The sequence below is a fragment of the Zootoca vivipara genome, chromosome 8, assembly GCF_963506605.1.
Source record: "Zootoca vivipara chromosome 8, rZooViv1.1, whole genome shotgun sequence".
In the NCBI taxonomy this organism is placed as follows: Eukaryota; Metazoa; Chordata; class Lepidosauria; order Squamata; family Lacertidae; genus Zootoca; species Zootoca vivipara.
Genome location: NC_083283.1, coordinates 60,412,134 through 60,429,382, shown reverse-complemented (window position 1 = coordinate 60,429,382; position 17,249 = coordinate 60,412,134).

The window sequence follows — 17,249 nt, the reverse complement described above, 5'->3', positions numbered from 1 at the left end:
TTTATGCGGGAGGCAGGGGTGTAGGAAGGGGGTGGATCGCCCTGGGTGTCTTTGCTGAGGGAGAGTGACATGTGGCGCACCGCCAGCCTGCAACTCCCTAGCCTACCCCAAGCTGTCGGGGGAAGACGGGGAGCTGGGCCGCTTTGCCGAGGGCATTCCCCCCCTCCCTTTCGTTTTGACAGGGAGGCTTGGGAGTCGTGGGTGGGCGGCGCACCGAATGTCCACCGTGGGTGGCTCACTCCGCCCCCATCTGCAGGGCGCGTGTGCTGCTCTGTGCACCTGAACGGCTATCTCACGCCTGGGAGGGCACCCTCCACGCCCCACCCCCTCGGGAGTGCCCCCTGCCCCCCTGGGCAGCACAGGCATATGCTCCGCCGCTGGCAGGAGGCAGACACTTCCCACAGAAGCAGTAAATCTGGATTAAACAATATGCTCTGCCCCTGAGCTTCAGCCCTTCCCCAAGCAAAAGCCAACCAATAACAGTAAGAGATCACTGATCAGAATCAAAAATCAAAAGCAGTTGTTGCTCTGCCACCAAAGGCCTCGTGCAGCAACCATGTGATGAGTGGCAATAAATAATTATGCTTTTCTTGGCACATTACACCAGTATTTTTTGAAAGTGCAGAGTACACACAGCCCTGCTTGTTGTCAGCCATATTAAATTATTTTTTTCAAAGTCACAGAAAAGGAAAGGTGTCTTCGCCCCTTCTGTCTCCCTGTCTCTCAAGATGTCAAGCTCATATGTTGCCCTTATAAACTCTGTTCTAGGAAGGTTTTAATGGCTGACAGTTTGAATAATATGCTATCACTTCTCAACACGCTCTGATTAAACTTGGGCAAACAAGACATTGCCTAGGAAAACCTACAAATCACCCTTGATGATTCATTTGGCCAAGCTGAATCACTTAAACTGATTGCACCAATTGCGCTGTCAGGAAAAAAAAATCAATTAAAGAAACAAAATAGCAGCCACAGCATCAAGAACAACAACAAATTGATTACCCTCCCAACGTTTTGATTTGTTGCTGTCTGAGCTGAAGGCTGAAAAATAGACAGGTGAAATGCAGTCCTCTGGGATCGAAGTTGCTCTCCGGCATAATTGGCATGAAAATGTCATTGTCAAAGTCTTTGATAAATGTTTTCAGTGGCAAAAGAACACTAAAGCGGAGAAGTGCGCAGCATGTGTAAAACAATTGTGTCCTCGTGGTGGCATCATTTATTGCCATTCTTGAAAGGTATCTGGTGTTGGTTTGGGGTATTTTGCTAAAACACTATACATACAAAATAAAAAATGCTGGTATAGTGGCTTGCAGTCACAAACGCAAAGAAGGATTTGTATTCCCATGTGTCCTGGGATATCATCCAGGTTCCAAAGAAATTATGCAGGCATGCAACAGTGCCTCCATTTAATTCAGGGAAGGGTAGTACAGTTTGTGCTTTGCATGCAGAAAGCCTCAGGTTCAATCCCTAGTATCTTCATGTAAATCTTAGATTGCAGGATTAGGAAGGTATCTCTGGTTGCTTCCAGGCAACTTATTTCTTGAGCAGTCATCCCGATTTGTTTGCTGGGCGTGTTATATGACATCACATCAAGTACTTGTTGTTCTAATTGTTTAAACTGTTTAGAATTGCTTTTCACTGCTTTTTTTACTTGTGTGCTTTTAAATTTGGGGTTTTTGTTGTTGCTGTTTAAATTCCATAATTCCTTATGTCCCTTAAGATGTGCCTGGGAAGAGAGCAAATGGGAAGAGTCCAGAAATCAACACCTCATCTCAGCCCCCAAAATTGGCCTGTTTGCTGCTTCCTGGGTGAGCCTCAGACTCTCACAAGTTGTGAGAGTAGATATTATTAAACTGAGCTTTGAAAGCCAGTAATAGTGAGACGGTTTCTAAAGCACTGAAACTGCCCACCTGGCCATTGTCCTCCTACCTGACACTCAATTTGATGTTATATTACTTTTGCTAGCCAGCTTGTGTTTCTTGGTTGGAAAAGGGAGCTGATTTCGGTCCAATACTATGGAAGAGGGGGGTAAGGCAGCAGACCTCTCCCCACGACTGCACCACAGCCTCAGTCCAAACTGATAGTGGGGGAAGGTTGTGCAGCAACTTTTCAAGAAAGGGAGAAAAGTGGGAAGTTCTAACCACAGATCTCCTAAGCAACTTCTACTTTGGTCCTTTGTGTAAGACTTGCTTCACTGGATCATTGTTAAAATCCATCAGATAAATGTATGCTGTTACTCAATATACAGTAGGTGGAACCGCATGTCATAAGAATGCGACTGCTACTTACCTCTTGACCAGACTTCCTAGAACTCCCTTATCCATCATCTCATTCTCCACCTACCCTTCCTTCAGGCTCTTCTTTCTTAGCTCATGACACTGCACTCTTCCTTCCATCCCCTTTCCACTTCTACCAGGGCAGGGCACCCTGTTTCGTCGCCCAATGTGAAATGGTAAGGTGCTATCCCGCCCCCGCCAAAACCTCCCTTATCTAGGTCATCCGCCACTGCCCATGAAGCAGCAACCATACTGGCAGGTTCTGGTGAAATCTCAAGATCTCTAGTGAGGGTGGGAAGTGAACTTGGTTTGAGAGCAGATCAATAGGGAAAACAGCAACAAGAGAACCAAGAAGAAAACTACAGAAAGTAGGTAACAACAACAACAATTTATTATTTATATACCACCCACCTGACTGGGTTACCTCTCTCTGGAGATCATCATGTGGGGAAGCATGATTTGCTTTTGAAGTGTTTAGGCTGTGTGCCTTCACCTATGCTCAGCCTGTATAACCACACAAATAAATTATACATTTATTAATGTAACTGAAGTAAAATCTATATATATATATAAATGTAAACTGGGCATGTGTGTTCCTCTCCAATGTTCAACAAAACTGCTGGACTGATTGTGTTCAAATTTTAACACAAAGTCAAATGCGACTGGAATAGCAAGCCCATTCCGTTTTCAAAGACAAATGTCACACCTGGGCCACGTAAAACCCCAAATACCCCGTGTTCAAAAACACACAACTCACCCTAAAGTGCATGCTGGGAAATAGCATCAGGAGACCTTGTACAACAGCGGCCTCTACTGGCGGCTACACTGGTACTGCAGGTTGGAAAGCTTCCCACTCCACAGCAGCTCGGCCGAATAGAGATGGGGGTTCCCCTGGGTGGGGAGAGGGGTGGGGGGAGGAGGGGCAGGAAAGGTCATAGTTCGGGACAGGGTGGGGCCGATCACAGGGATGAGCCCGGGCCTGGTGGGATGGGGGAAGAGTCAAAAGGGGGACTCTGAGGGCCCATTTAACAGACTAAACCAAAGTGGGGCCTACAGGGGAGTTTGAAGGCATAGCTGCCAAGTTATCCCTTTTTTAAAGGGAAATTCCCTTATGCTGAATAGGCTTCCTCGCGAGAAAAGGGAAAACTTGGCAGCTATGGTTTGAAGGGGGACTCTGAGGGCCCATTTAACTAAGCCATAACAACTAGGCCGATTAGAGGTGGGGGCTCCCCTGGGTGGTGGATGGGGGAGGAGGGGGCAGGAAAGGTCATGGGTTGAGACAGGGTGGGGCCAATCACAGGGATGACCCATGGGGTGGGAGGAGGAGTCAAAAGGGGGGCTCTGAATCATAGAATCATAGAGGTGGAAGAGACCACAAGGGCCATCCAGTCCAACCCCCTGCCAAGCAGGAAACACTATCAAAGCATTCTTGACATTCTGCTTTAAGACCTCCAAAGAAGGAGACTCCACCACACTCCTTGGCAGCAAATTCCACTGCCGAACAGCTCTTACTATCAGGAAGTTCTTCCTAATGTTTAGGTGGAATCTTCTTTCTTGTAGTTTGAATCCATTGCTCCGTGGATGAGGGCCCGTTTAACAGACTAAACCACAGTGGGGCCTACAGGGGAGTTTGAAGGGGGACTCTGAGGGCCCATTTAACAGACTAAGCCACAACAACTAGGCCGATTAGAGGTGGGAGCTCCCCTGGGTGGGGGATGGGTGGAGGAGGGGTGGAGAAAGGTCATGGATTGGGACAGGGTGGGGCCAATCACAGGGCTGAGCCATGGGGGTGGGGGAGGAGTCTGAAGGGGGACTCTGAGGGCCCCATTTAACAGACTAAGCCACAGCAATGCGTGGAAGGGCCAGCTAGTACTACATAACACCATAAGCCTCCAGTGACTTTCTTCCAAAGGAACCAATTCAGGTATTAAGTGCTACACTCCAGGAATGCCTTACTGTTTGAAGCAGGCCAAACATTGCATTGTTGTTCCCTAGAAAACACTAGGAATGTCTGTGCATGAAATGCAGGGGCCAGGCTAGTTATTTTGTGACCAGTCGTCAAGACAAGTTAGTTATCGGGTAGCGAACTCTAGAAAATCACAAGTAAACCTATAAAGTGTACCTAGGTGAGCATATGATCACCTCCATGTATCATAAAGTATAGCAGACTGACCTGTATTGAGTGGAGTAGGGCATTCATTTAAATCATGCTGATTTCCACCCACATGGAATTTGTGGAGTTGGAAGTGACCACGAGGATAATATCGTCCAACCCCCTGCAATGCAGGAATACTTTGCCCAATGTGGGACTTGAACCCACAACCCTGAGATTGTGGTAGTCTCATGCTGTACCAACTGTCATAGGAAGTGGTGTAAACCTGTCTAGGCCTAGTTAATCTGTTAATAAATAATTAATGGATTCTGCATTGTCCACAATCCCTATTGAGCTGGCACATTAATCTTTAAATATGTTGGAAATGCTGGATACCATTTGCATAGCTGCCAAGTTTTCCCTTTTCTCGCGAGGAAGCCTATTCAGCATAAGGGAAAATCCCTTTAAAAAAGGGATAACTTGGCAGCTATGCATTTGAAGTTGCAAGGCTGGAAGATGGATTGGAGATTTTTTTTTCTCTTAGAAGATATGGCATGTCCTAAGAGATAGCAAAATTTATAAATAAATAAAGTTGGGGACGGAAGTTGTAAGGTCATCTACAACAAACAACACATCAACCGTAAACAAATCTATTTTCTGCTCAGTCCTTTTGAATTACAGTCCCTTTACAGAACTTTTTCTGTTGCAGTATAAATGCCAAAGGCATCCTCATGAATGCCAACTCGTCGTTTAGCGCTATTATTTTTCTATTGGTTATGTTGTGTACCCCAATGTATAATGCCAGTGAAGGAAAAATATTTGAAAATACAAAGTTTTTAAAACACAAAGTACCACTTGATGAGGTAGCCAGCTTCCTTGCCCCGCTACCATAACTAGCAAAAGCAGAATAAAACTGTGTTCCATTTCTTGTCCTCCTGCTGAACATCAGAAATAAGTTTCTGCTATTGTTATAGCCCAGTTGATAGCCATAGAAGGGTACAAATTAAAACTAAACCTTCATTGGCATATAGACAAAATTCCCAAATGTTCGGTACAATAAAAGCACTCAGCAATAGCTGCATCTAACAATTAAAATACTGTTGTATTGTTGCAATGTTACTATCTCCATCTTATCTTAGGCTTATTCATGAAACAGGGTTTGTTATTCTGAAACCGCATTTTCCATTTTTTGGCAGAGATCAGGCAAATGATCCCTGCCAGTATGCTTTGCACTCTTCTGAAGAGTTTGGTCCCTCTTGAGAGACCGGTATTATGCAAAGCACTGGGAAATTCAGGAAACATGAAAGAAGTACTCCAGCCTTTTTGTTTCCTTCTGTGTACACACAAAATTCCCAGCATACTGCCTCAGTGTTCATCTGTCTCCAATATATCTACTGAAACAGGGCTGGCCTGCCAATGAGACGAGGCAAGGCGAGGCAGTGGTCTCAGGGTGGCAGGCTCCGGACAGCTGGGGGGGCTACATATCCAGCCTCTGCAGCAGTCTGAGCCGCTGGTGAGGGAGGCAAGGGGAGAAAGATGGCTTGCAATGAGGACAGATCTGAGGGCTGTGGTGTCCTGTTCACAAAGGAGGTGGTGACTGCCAGAACCTCTTGCCTCTCTTCAGTGGGTGACAGCGGCACCTTCCACCTCCCTTCCTCTCTGCCAGCCCAAGGGTGGGGCACACGAGGGGATGGAGGCACTGCCGCTGCCCCAGTCATGAAGGCTCGGCCTAGGCACGGCTTGACAAGTGAGGGAGCTTGCCGTGGGGGCTCCTGGTTGCTCCCCCTCGTGCCCTTTCAAAAAATCTGCACCCGGGGCCACAGCCCTCCCCACGCTATGCCCCTGCCTCCTCCACTGTGCACCTATTGTGGTGGGAATGTGCGTGGCAGTGGGTGCGCAGTTGAGGAGGGGGCCATTTTCTGATTTGCCTCTAGAGGCCAAATGTCCCGAGCCAGCCCTGTACTGACAATTCCTTTATGGTTTTGTTCAGAAGTCAAGCCACTCTCTCTCCATAAGGTGACTGAGCTCTTAAGTAGTGCAGTGCTAAGCTGAAATATTAATTTGTGCCTGGGGTGGAGGCGGTGATGACATTTGCTAGAAACTAGAGTGCCGCCTCTTGTAAGTACCAGTCCATTCACCATCATATGACTTGAGGTGGAAGGTCATGTGACACTAGCTTTGTCTAGAGATGAAAGTGGAGCAAAAACAACAACCACAACTCTGCTACTGTGCTTTTTTTCTGGGGGAATGCATACCCCTAAACATTTTGTGAATCTAAGTTTGGCCTCATCGAGGGGCAGTATTTCAATACGAGTACTGTAGGAAAATGAAAGTACCTCCTAAACTTTTTTTTTTAGGAAAAAAAAGCACTGCCCTGCTGTATACTAAAGGGCCTATTTGCATAGTAGGATAAAATTGTTCTTCTATGCTCCACATGTCATATCATCATCAGGGCTTTTTTTCCAGCCAGAACTCAGTTCTGGCACTTTTCAGGTGGGCTCCATTGCCATTATAAGAGAACAAGGGAAGTGTTTATGGTGACTTCCAGCACCTCTTATTCTAGAAAAATAACAGTGATCACCACCACCATCAATTGTTAGGAGCTTTTTTTTTTTTTAAAAAAAAAGAAGACTCAAGGCAACTTACAACAGATATACAAAATATAAAACAAATCAGTAAAACCTGCAAGAAGTTACCCACATAATGGAAATACCAGCCTGCCCTATAATTTTAACAGCACCCTATAATATTAAGTTCCATGGTGACTTAAGAAGTTCTTTTGATCTCAGCTGGTGTTTAACTGACCAGTGTTCTGGGATCCTTAATTTCGATGGAATATGAATATGCAGAGCTTTTTTTAAAAAAAAAAATGTCTAGGGGTACTCTCATTTTCCTACTCATACTGAAACGCACAACACCATTTAAAAAATACAGTCATCTCAAAACCATTTACATGAAATCACTTTTTATAGTAAAACAACAACACCCCACTTTCCCTCCTGGTGAAAAACAAAGATAATTAACTTGACGCCATTATAATTCCATCCCTCATAACACCTCATTAAAATGCAAACACTTACGTTAATGTTCCACACGACACAAGGCAGAATGTAAAACTTGTGCTTCTTCCCTTCAGAGACTGAACAGAAAACTCCTACATGTACAAAGAGGCATAAATTAAAACAAGCTAAGAACAAAATAGACAGACACTGCTTTTTGGAAACTTCCCTGTTTTTACTGAATTCAGCCTAGATAGACAGACAGACAGGGTAGTATTTCGCTCTCCAATTTTCAAAGCAGCCGCTTTTGCAGTGTTTGTGTTCTTTTTACATATCTGTATGTTGAGAAGGAATTGGAGCCTGTAATTTAGACAGTACAGCAGCCAGAGCAGATTCCAAACAGCATTGCTGGATTATTCAATAGGCAAATTAAGCATGTGTTTAGGGCACCAGCAAAGCAGGGGAACTTTTTTTTGGGGGGGGGTATGTTTAAAGAATTTAACATTTGATTATTATTTTTCTTTAAGCATCAAAGTAGCTATCATGTTAAAATCAGAACTTTGTTAGGCTTTCTTACAATCTATAATACACTCCTTTCTTTTTGTTATTTATTATTTATTATGGGGGGGGCACCATAATCTTTTCAGTGCTTAGGGCCTCTAAAGGTCTTATTGCAGTTCTGTGAAGCAGAGTTTGAATAGAACACATGAGTTACTGGCAGGAGGAATGTACCTGTAAACAATAAAATAAATAAACTGAGCAGGCATGTAAAGATAAAACTGAAGTCCAAGGGAACAAAGAAGTCAAGGTTTAGAGAAGAGGTAGGCAACATTATGTCTTCCAGTTGTTATTGGACTCCAAATCCCATCAGCTCCACCCAGCATGGCGGGTGGTCAGGGATTAAAGGAGTTGGAGTCTGACGGGCGCCAGGTTTGCTATCTCTAACTTAGAGGAATCCAATATTCCGCAGAGCAAAATCTGGTAAGCATTTCTGGTGACATGGCGGGACAAGGATTGCCTAACCTGGGCCCAGATGGCAGTGGAACAAGTTCCCTGACTACCAAACCTTAGCTAAAATCCCACTGAAGAGATCTCCACAGATATCTAATATTTCCTTCCATTTTCAATTGGACAAAGATTGTTCCATTGTTTTAGGCTTTCAAAACCAAAGCATGAGCAGGGTTCCAAATTATAATATTTCAAGGATTCACGAAGAAGGACTGAACCCATGTGGTAAAAGACTTTTTAAAGGCTGTTTTTAGATCACAAAATGATCAAAGCTTCATGGACTATATAAGAGATAAACACACCCACCCTTCTGTAGGTGGTATCAAGGACAATAATTGTCAGTTCTAGAGTTGTATCATAGATAAGAACTGCTTAACAATTAATCTAAGTGTGGGCATGGCTAATAATACTTTTTTGTTCCTGTGAATACTTCTTTGCTTTTAGCAACATTACGCAACTTGCTTGCCATGCGACCAGATGTTCCACTTCTGAAAGAGGGAAAATGACTGTATGGTGCAATCTATACACATATAAAAAGTGTTCTGAAAATGCTTTTTTTTAAAAGCGTTTTTTTAAAAATGCATTATTTTCCATAAGGCTCACATCACCATGTAGTTACATTGTATATTGCACCCAAAACACCCTTAAAACGTTTTATTTACAGCTGTAAAGTGGTACCTTGGGTTACAAACACCTCAGGTTACAAACACTTCAGGTTACAAAGTACCTCGGGTTAAGAACTTTACCTCAGGATGGGAACAGAAATCGTGTGGTGGCGCAGCAGCAGCAGCATCGGGAGGCCCCATTAGCTAAAGTGGTACCTCAGGTTAAAAATGGTTTCAGGTTAAGAACGGACCTCTGGGACGAATTAAGTTCGTAACCTGAGGTACCACTTTATAGCCAAGTCATTTGATTCCAAAATAACAAACAGAAAAAATAGTGTACCAAACAACTTCTTCTTAAAAAAACTAAACAACCCCTCCCCCAGAAAACCAGATAAACTTGAAATGCTCAATTATTTCAACTGCATATATTTTTTTAGAGGGCTTTCTCTGAGCTACCCTGCCAATGTTTCAGTTGTAAATTGCCTGGATATATCAAAACAATATTTGATTTGCTGTCACATAAAGTAGGTTTTGCCAAGTAAGGTTTACCAAACGTATGAAAATTATATGCATGGTGCCATATGACTGGCTCAGGATGAACCTAGCGTATGTTTTGGGGTTTTTTTTAAAAAACCTGTGTGGTTTGCTTGCATATGAATTGTAATTACTGGAAAAATGCAGATTGGGGACTAATTTACATGTTTAGAATATTTTATTTGTTTATTCATTTATTTATTTCCTCCTTTTCCCTTGACAAGGTCTAAAAGGCAGCTTACCGATAAAATAGAAACAGCAAAAACATAATGGGGACTCATTAAAAACAATTGAGCATTAATAGAATTAAAACTATCTATTAAAACATACAGATCATTACAATGAAAACATCACAGCACCAGCACTTTAGTTCCCAAAAGCCTGTTGGAATGAGAAAGTCTTCACCTGGCTGCAGGACAATAAGGAAGGAGCCAGTCTAACTTCTCTAGGAATAAAAAGCACATGATTCAACACTTCTGGCACTTTGCCACTTCACTGATAGTAGGTTGTATTTTGAATGTTCCTCCCTAACTCCCTCCATACAGAAAGCTAGCATCTTTTGAGGGAAAGCTAAGACTATACTGCTTCTGCCCGACCAGAATGTTGTGACATGGAGAGAATAATAATCCTGTTTTCTCACAGAAGTATGTGAACCTCTGCACCACCACCGCAACGGGAAAGAGCACAGAACGTTTGTACCAATAACTGTGAATCACTTTTGCACCAGGATCCACCTGCCTAGACCTGGAAAAATCTAAACATGATGAGTAAAGTGGCCAAGCTCTCCAGGTTTGCCCATGCATAGAAGCTGCCTTTGCAACAGAGGTATGTCAAGTTGCAATGGGCAGAAGAGAAGTTATGAAGTGTGAGCTACAGGAAATGCAATTTAGGACATCTTTCACAAGTAATTTTACCACTGACCCAGAATGAACATGCTGAGCATTTTAACCACATATCTTCACTGTTCACAATTTCTGGGCCATTATTTATATTTTCCAGCTTCTGGAGCTATAAGGTAAAGGTAAATGTCAAAGTCAAGGACCCCTGGATAGTTAAGTCCAGTCAAAGGCGACTATGGGGTTGCAGCGCTCATGTGGCCAGCATGACAAAACCGCTTCTGGTGCAACAGAACACCATGATGGAAGCCAGAGCGCACGGAAACGCCATTTACCTTCCCACTGCAGTGGTACCTACGTATTTATCTACTTGCACTGGTGTGCTTTCAAACTGCTAGGTTGACAGAAGCTGCTTTCAAACTGCTAGGTTGGCAGAAGCTGGGACTCATCCCAGTAATGCATTCATGTTTCCAAATTGATTCTGGAAGTGTATTTCTGGTTGCAGCCAGCCATGTGAATGCCATAGCTGCCAAGTTATCCCTTATTTTAAGGGATTTTCCCTTATGCTGAATAGGCTTCCTCGCGAGAAAAGGGAAAACTTGGCAGCTATGGTGAATGCATTTATCCCCCACTAATATATTCATTATACTCTGTCATTCAGCTGGCTGAGCAAGTTTTCCAAAGGACTGCAAAAAGGTATGGTTATTGAAATCTCTCAGAAAAAAGGGTGCTTTGCATTGCTTTCCTTTTTTTAATGCAACACTAAACAGGCCCCTAAGATTCCTCCATGGTAACTAGTAGAGCTGCCCTGCTACATCAGACCGCAGGGCTATCTAGTTCAGCATCCTGTCTTTCACAGTAGTCAAACTGGTATTTACAGAAAGCCCACAAGCAGGTCATGAGGACAGCGGCACTCTCCCATTGTTGTTCCCTAGCAACTGGTATTCAAGAGAGATCTAGGAGGTAGCATATAGCCATCAAGACTGGTAGCTGTTGAAAGTTTTTATCTTGCATGAATTTGTCTAGTCTCATTTTAGCCCACCTAAGTTGCTGGCCATCACTATATCTTACAGCAGCAAATTCTATCATTTATGTTTGTGTGCATGTGTGTGTACTTCCTTCTGCTGTCCTTATCTCCTTAACCATTCAATTGATGACCTTATACCAAGCATACCAAGCAGCTTACATCAATCTCAACATTTCCCAAGCATGAAACACACACCTAAGTGCCTACACCTTGCTAATATAATGAAGTATGCTGAGTGTCAGTTATTAAGTACTTGGCAAGGTTCGGTAACGTATTGGCAAATAAAATGCCAGCAGAGACTTCTATGAACTTAGTTGCCAAACTCTTCATTGGGTCATGAAGTTAAACTACAACAGCTTTCAATAACCTGGTGCCCTCCAGAAAGTTTGGAATACAATTGCCATCAGACCAAGCCAGCATAGAGAACACATGGATAGCACCGAGCTGACAAAGGCTGAACTATATCAACTTAGAATAAAGAATTTCAAACAGCAATGACCTGCCTTCCGTACCGCCGACTAGTTTTAGGTGGACAAAATGCTATTAAGAGCCGTTTCAGATCAGGAAATTAGCCAATAACCTAGTAAGAGAAGTATGCATTTCTAAAGGGAACTTCATTTGCTTTTAATTAAGAATTTAGTATACTTAATTTTTCGTTTAGTTGCTTTCTAACTGCAACTCAGGATAAGCATTATGCTTACTATTTTGCATACACTACGCAGAAATGCAGAACTTGGACTCTCCCCTACATCTCTTCTTCATCATGGAGAAACACAAGTTCCGCTTTGGCATGAGGGACAAAGCATAGACAGATGATGTATGAGTCACTTCTGCATCATCACTTCCTCCTGCTTCTGTGCTAGATGCAAAGAGATTGGCACTGGAGCATAACAGCAACGATTACCATATCCTTCCACTTCAGTTTCTACAGAGTGCAGTGTTCTTCAGCCTTGGGTTTTAAGACTGTAACTTCCATCATCCCTGCCCACTGACTAAATTGGCTGGGGATAAGGGGAGATGAACTTTACAACAGCTGGGATCCAAAGTTGAAGAACACTGCTGTAGTGGAAAATACAGGGCAGTGTGCATTAAATTATACATATTTTTAACATAGATAATGTGCAAAGACGCGGGTGGCGCTGTGGTCTAAACCACAGAGCCTAGGGCTTGCCGATCAGAAGGTTGGTGGTTCGAATCCCCACGACAGGGTGAGCTTCTGTTGCTCAGTCCCAGCTCCTGCCCATTCAGCATTTTGAAAGCACGTCCAAGTGCAAGTAGATAAATAGGTATCGCTCCGGCGGGAAGGTAAATGGCGTTTCCGTGCACTGCTCTGGTTCACCAGAAATGGCTTAGTCATGCTGGCCACATGACCCGGAAGCTGCCTGCGGACAGACGCTGGCTCCCTCGGCCTATAGAGCAAGTTAAGCGCCGCAACCCCAGAGTCATCCGCGACTGGACTTAATGGTCAGGGGTACCTTTACCTTTTATGTGCAAAGAAGAATTTGTTGGGAACAGTTTTAATCTCTCAGTAACATAATCTATAGATGGCTGCAAGTGACTCTTAATACTGTATCAGCAAAAACTTGTCAGCTTCCTGTAGCCTGGTTCTAACTCCACAGTTCCTGTACTTCCCTTTTATCCAGTCCCAGATGGCTCTTTATGACTTGTACAGTAGTGCTTGAACTTGCACAACATCTGTGGAGAATCTGTGGCCCAGCAGATGTGATTGGGCTCTTAACTCCTATAAACCCCAGCTGACATGGCCAACAGCTAAGAGTTGATGGGAGTTGTAGTCCAGGGCCACAGATTCCCCATTCTCGGTCCAAATGCTTGGTGCAGTATTGTTACATGCACCTTTGCTATGCCTACTCAATATTGCTCAGCAGACAATGGAATCTATTTTTAGATCAATACCCCTTGAAAGAGGAGCAATTTGCTCAAAAGCCACAATGTACTAACCTCAGAACACTAGCACTTGCCAACTGCAGTAATTCAAAGCAATTGTCGCAGCACAAAGTATAGGACACAAAAATGTAGAAAATGCAAAATATTGTCTGCTTCATAGAGAATTCAAGATTTGTAAGGTTTCCTGTAGAATTATTGAAAATTGGGGAAACAGCAAATTCTCCCCTAAAAATGGCTACATGCATTATCCATATATTCTACCATCTGCTCTAATTTTATCTGTAATATTGGGTTTAATAACTTATACAAAGTTACAGGGTAAATTCCATGATCAAGGTGTTAAGTTAAAAGCTACTTTCATTTATGCACCATATAAACATCATCAAAGTCCTACAGTCTCTTATGTGATGCTTACTTGCAATTTATGCTCCTTGCATTCTTTCTTGTCCCAGTACTTTTCCCTTTTCAAGTAGGAAGCAACACTGAAGCTTTTGACCACATGGGCTGGAGGTAACCAGCTATGTCCTGACCACTGGCTTTCTCTAACTACTTCCTTTGGGGTTGGATAGAAAAGCACACATTAGCAGCAGTAGGCAATATTTGGAAAAGTTGAGAGATGCAAATGGTTAAAAGGGACTCAAGACTGGAAGCAGCAGGAAATCAGAACAAGTGTCTATATCATCATGAGCTCACAAGTTACCAAGAAAAAGGAGATGGAGAGTCCTGAACTTATAAGCATGCATCTGTTTGAGCTATTTACAGCCAGCATGGAGCAAGCCTGATGTTCTGATAATGCCTGCACCGTTGGTTTGCCATTTAACTCTTGGTTAAACATCCTGCATCGCTTAAGATAAGCTTTGAAATAACTCTGTTGTCAGAGTTAAAAGTCCGTAATTCATAACCAAATCTCTTGTTGAACATTGATCTAGTGTTCGCCTCAGCTTCAATATTGTCCTTAGCCGCAAAGGAAAGCAACCAGGGCTCAAAGACCAAGGGAAAGTCTTAGGTGCATGGTACCTACATTATACAAGAATGCAGTATTTTAGACTCTGGACTTCTGTGCCATGTAAGCAGTACAGGCAGGAGCTTTTACTTATCATTTCCATGCTGTTAGGAACTTGGCTGAATTTCCAAGTCATGGGTCTTTTCTTAAATTAGTTATCATGGAATGCCTGTGGGTTGTTTTTTTCTTTTTAAACACCACCACCACACACTGAGTTACATGTGTTGCCAGGATGGTGCAGCAAACTTTTACCTCACTTAGTTACTTTGCCTCCTAAGAGCTGCTACCATTGTGATTTCTGTGAATAAGAAAGTTATGAAAAACATTGCTAGTATTGTCAGTATGTGATAGGATGAATTTACCCTTCCCCCATTTGAGTATCATTCTTCCAAAAGTTAGCACTGAGTTCCAATTTCTATTTGAACATATCTAACTTGTGTATGTGGATGCAGTATCGTGCGCTTCCTGTTTTGTAACACTGCAACAACCAAGCAACGCCTCCTAAATTTTTGGTAGGTTTCACCATGACATTGCCACATTCTCTTTCCAAGTGTAGCTTTATTAGTACCAAAGATTATGCACAGACTCCCCTCTATTGGTAGAACTTCACAAGTTAAAACTACAGTTAATTTTTCACCTAACCAAAGACTTGGTCAAGTGCTATGACTGGAGGTCGAAATTATTCCCAAAATTCAGAAAGCTATTACTGGCTGGCAAATAGAACAGTGTATATAATTCTATTAGCCACAACATTTAAACTGCTGCTAACACCTGCCATTTCTCATCCACTTTCTCTGAAACCTGAATAGATCGGAGATTCGCTATTCCAAATTTCTTGCTGATACCATTTGTCCTGTTATAAGAATTTTGAGGTCATATATATATATATATATATATATATATATATATATATATATATATATATATAATAATTGTTCATAAAACATGTACATGAATGTACAGTACAGGCACATGTCTGAAGCAGCACAGGAAGACAGGCCTTTCTGACACCATTTTGACTCTCTCTCTGACTAGGTGTTCCTCTGCAAGGAAGAAGGGGGGTGGGGGGAACCTTCTCATTGTCTCAGGAATTAAAGTGATAACCCTGGCATCCTGATACCTGAGTGCCAGACAAAAGGGTGTGATTAACTTGGCTGGGAAACAGGGAAATGTAAATATCTCTTTTTTGTTGATTAGGTTTTGGGGGCAGGGGGCAGGGTCCAGGATGCTCAGATTACTGCCACCAGACCTCCCCTTTCATGATGTACCTATGATGAATCTAGGGAGGGGGGGTCTTGGGCTACACCCCTTCTGTGACATATGGATGATGCTTCTGGGGGGTGGGCTGAAACCAATTTCAAATTTCTTTTCAAGGGCAAGACATCTTTGTTTGGGGCCTTCCTTGTTCTCCTGCGTGAGAGGAAGGACCCTGTTGCAACAGCGAAAATAAAAGTGCCTTGCTTCGTACGTCCTGGTTTGGTCTCTGTTATTTGGTGGGCAGGAGGCGCTTAAATTCGTCTGTTTGCCTGGATCCTTGGGCTCTCCCTGGGCAGGATCCATTTCTCTGGGTTCATAGGAACCAGCTTAAATTTTACTTCAGTCCCATGCTTTGAAATTGGGTAAAATGCAAAAAAAAAAATTTTTTTTAAATGTAACCAGTCCTGTGGTTGTATATTCGTGTTCTGTCTGTGTCTTAGGAAGACTTGCACAAAAGGTTAAACTGTCTTTATCAAATACTCCAAGCTCCTGAATAAAGTTTGCAGTTAGGTTAACCTTTATACTTTATCTACTTTACTTTGACTTAGTTGATGGAATCACACTGTAGGGCAAGGGGATGAACTAGATTGTGATCAGTATGGAAAATATGCACACGGTGCATTTAAGTTTCCTTTTATCCGAAAGATTAATTCACTTTTATTGGGGTATTTTTAAACATTTGCTGAAAGACCAGCTACTTTCTAAGGTAAACATTATTGTCAAAACCGATTCATTTTGCCATTAAAACAGCCTATGTAATTTATAATTTAGAATCTACCCACAAAGCCTAGCTCCACTATGGCTGCTTCACCTAAAGCAGCTTACAAAATCCAATTCTCTAGTTGTTAATGCCCATCCCATCCTCTTTTATTCTATTTTACACCCTTAGATGAAGTTAACTGGCTGTAAGCACCTTCACTTGGATCCTCCTAGGCTTTTCCACTGCCCAAGAGCAAAGAGCAATTAGCTGGGAGGGAGCTGTAAAGCAATGACATTTGGATTGAGTCATGCATGTGGTTACCTCATATTAACATCAAATGCAGACATAAGCCTGTTTCTTATTTTATGCAAGCTTCACCTGCATCAAGCAATAGTGTGGTGTGAATGCAGAGAATACATAAAATGGGGATAGGAAAAAACTAAGTTTCCAGGACCTTACTACCATGCTTGAACAATAGCTACAGATTTTGTCCTTTTAAAGTGCAATCATATGCACACTTTTGTTCTTTTTATGCTGTTTACTTTGTACTGATGTTTTCATTGGCTTTAGAAATATGTAGAGATACATGTTAATATGCTGTACACTGACCCCCGACCACGTGAAGGCCATTATAGAAATATCTAAACGGGAGAAATACTGACAAAATGAATGTAAGGAAGCATAGTGTCAGTGTAATTAAACAATGTTTAACCCTAAAAGCTATGTGCCAGTAGTATGGTTATGTTTTGTCATTGTGTCACACTTGAATGTATGTAAAAATCTAATTAAATAATCAGAAATAAAACCACTTACACAATAAACTTCTGCTTGAGCAAATGTCCACTGTCTGCGGCTCTCCCCACCCCCCCTGCCATGTGAGAGGCTGCACGAGGATGGAGGTAACCAGGATGTGTCTGCTGGTGTCTTGATCTTCCTTGTAGTTAACATTAGTATAAGGCATGCGAATGAAGAAGTACTGCAAACTTCTGTATATAAAAAAGTCCTTT